The 2,949-nt window shown below is 43.2% G+C and overlaps 1 protein-coding gene and 1 long non-coding RNA gene across 2 annotated transcripts in view; one reads left to right on the top strand and one right to left on the bottom strand.

Moving 5' to 3' along the window:
- The window catches only part of LOC118745224 (beta-galactosidase), a 347,980-nt gene that overhangs the window by 153,112 nt on the left and 191,919 nt on the right, over positions 1 to 2,949 (top strand). The window lies entirely within an intron of this gene.
- The window catches only part of LOC118745283, an 11,920-nt gene continuing 8,979 nt past the window's right edge, over positions 9 to 2,949 (bottom strand). Inside the window, exon 3 of the long non-coding RNA XR_004993630.1 lies at positions 9 to 2,947. This is a non-coding gene — a long non-coding RNA (uncharacterized LOC118745283). The remainder of the gene's footprint in view (positions 2,948 to 2,949) is intronic.

The following is a 2,949-nucleotide window of genomic DNA, read 5'->3' as shown; positions in this document are numbered from 1 at the left end:
AAGCCTCCGTTTGCATGTATCCAAATTACCTGTTTTGTAACCTTCAGGGTCTCCTCAGCGCTTGAAAAGCTAGGAACGAAATCATCTACATAATGATTGTGTATGATGGCTGCCCCAGCTTCAGTAAATTTTTCTTTGAACTCTTCTGCATTTTGCATGTGGCTCCAAATGTCATAACATTCATGACATATTCAGCTAGAGGTGCTCCCGGATCAGTTCTCCGCAAGAAACGTTGTGCTGTTAAATCTTCTGCGCGAATCCTGATTTGGTGGAACATTTCCACCATGTCTGCACAAACACCGACTGGCTTCTGCCTGAATTTCAGGAGAACCGGTGTCAAAGGCTGCGATAGATCCGGCCCACTTAGCAGCATGGAGTTTAGTGAAATTCCATGAGATTCAGCCGCCGCATCGAAGACCAGTCTGAGTTTTATTGTGGTTATTTACACCAAAATTGGGTAGATACCATGTTCGTCCACTCTTTTGTACCACTTCCTCATTATTCAGCTTCCGACAATAGCCTTTATTAACATATTCCGAAATGATAGCTGAGTACGCCTTTTTAAAATCATCATTCCTTTTAAACTTTCTCTCCAGTGAAAAAAAAACCTTTATTTCCGCCATCTCTCGACTTTCCGGTAACTCTCTCTTATCTTTCTTCCACAGTAAACAGGTTTCGTAACGACGCCCATAGCGCTTCGTGTTCTCTTCCAATAACTTCTTAGCCCTAGCATGTCTTCAGCTTCAACCGGTTGCTTCATCGTATTTACTCCCATATTCTCATTGACGATGTACTTGCTGACTAAATTCTCCAACTTTTCCGGCTTCTCATTGTATCGTATACCTGTGTAAATAAAGAACGAAAACGAACATTGGGGGTTGAATGGCTCCCTGTTCCATAAATCACCCATCCAAGTTTGGTTAATACCACTGCAGTACCTCTACTTCCGTCATACGCTATTCGACGTGGGATACCCAGAGGAGCGTTGTCCAATCCTATCAGCAGCTCTGGTGTTGCATCGCTGTATTGCATAATAGGTAAGTGTCGATGCTTGTAATGCAGCTCCGATAAGCTGAGAGACTGCATTGGTAGCTGCAGGTTTTCAACCGTGCGAACGCCTTGTAATTTGAATCTTCTACGATTATGCCCAACTCCTGATATCTCCACGTCCACTCTACACGAGGGCTCCGTGACTGTTGTGGTTCCGAACCGCTGCAACGTTAGGTTATCATTATGTCCTTTAAGTCCATAGTCCGGCTGGCCAGACCCCGATTCATTAACGATATCGCTGACCCCTCATCGAAGAATGCGTAGTTCTTGACCTCCTTCTCATCGGCATACAAAATAACTGGAATTATTTTGAAGAACAACTTCGGTGTGTGTCTAGGTACTATGGTACTGGTGAAAACTGATACTGCTTCATCTGATGCTTGCTGCTGCTGAACTGCTTGTCTTGAAGCCGATGGCAACGGTTGCTGAATACCAGGCCCTGATGACGGCTGCGATGCTTGTTGTGAACGCGTCAAATCCCAATCTTTACTTCTACCACTAGACTGATGAAGATGTGCATGCAACTTCTTTGAGCAGCGCCTATCCCCACAGGCATTTTGTTCGCCACACAGATTGCTTCGGTGACCTCCTTTTAAGCAGTTGAAACAGAGCCTTTTACGTCGTACTACACGGCACATATCAGGAAGATCCATACGTAAAAACTTGTCGCACTTAGTTATGTTATGTCTCTCCGCGCACACTTCACATGCCATTCGAGTATCCTCATTATTACCCTCATTCACATGGAAGAATCTTTGGCGGTCTTCAGTTCTATTTTGGCGCATCTCGAAGGTTGAATATGCACAAGCTGAATAAAAGACGTCCGATAGTTCCTGCAACCAGTCGCTAAAGTGGCAGATAGTTGGTCGCGGTACGATGGATACAGCATGTCACGCCCACTCGATGCGCCTTTGTATAGGCAGCTTCAACAACAGTTCTTCCATCAATGTTGGGTTCGATAAATGACGATCACAATCAGCTGCTTGGAAAAAAGAGAATAAATTTTGAACCTTGGTTGCGAATATTACCAATTGTTCAATTCGATGTTCGGTGCAAAATAACGAATTTTATTTATTTGACTCTTTACTAAAAACTCTGGTTTCCCAAAGCGCTCCTGTAAAACTTTCATTACTTGGCTAACATTTCGGCTGTGTATTAATAAACATTCAATTGTTTCCCTAGCTTTCCCTTTGCCTGCTTTTTGAAGACGCATCATATTTTGCGTGTCACTATACCGATACTCTGCAGTTGTAGCTATAAAATTTTCTTTAAACATTGGCCAGTCCTCTGGACGACCATCGACTTCAGGTGCTGACACCATATTAGACCTGGTTTGGGAATGGCCAACAACGCTAGATCCTGCTGTAACAATTCTATCGTTGCCAATCATATCCACTTGTATTTGCCAAGTTTTCCTTAGCTCTTCTTGAAGGCTTTGAACTTGCTGTAGGATTTCCGCTAAATTTAATTCCAGCGATTGGTTGGCAAGCGGATTCGCTAACGGCTGCTGGGCCACCGTTTCTCGACATTCTTCATTCGTATCGCTGTCTCCTTGCACACCTTGACTAGCACCCGAACGTGTTTTTGGCATGCTGTATGTATGTTTACGCTAATAACGTTATGAGTGGTCCCGATATTTTTCAATAACGTTTTTCTTTCGTTTATTTTTTAGGTTAAAACTATTTTCTGTCCAAATAATTTAATAATTTGTTGTATGCTACCGTCTGACCACCAATTAGTCTCCCTAACCAATCTCCCAGAGTACTTACCGATTACTCCTGGTGTCTCACCACAATCAACTAGCAATCCCACGACGTACTCCTCTTTAGTAACAATTCACCGATAGCAATGGATTAAATATTCATCTGCGCTAGTTGGTACCCTCAAATTTTTCCACCT

Source organism: Rhagoletis pomonella, unplaced genomic scaffold (genome assembly GCF_013731165.1).
Source record: "Rhagoletis pomonella isolate Grant_MI unplaced genomic scaffold, Rhpom_1.0 Rhpom_scaffold_00001, whole genome shotgun sequence".
Classification (NCBI taxonomy): domain Eukaryota; kingdom Metazoa; phylum Arthropoda; class Insecta; order Diptera; family Tephritidae; genus Rhagoletis; species Rhagoletis pomonella.
The sequence above is the reverse complement of the archived record's forward strand: the minus strand, read 5'-3'. Positions and strand labels throughout refer to the sequence as shown.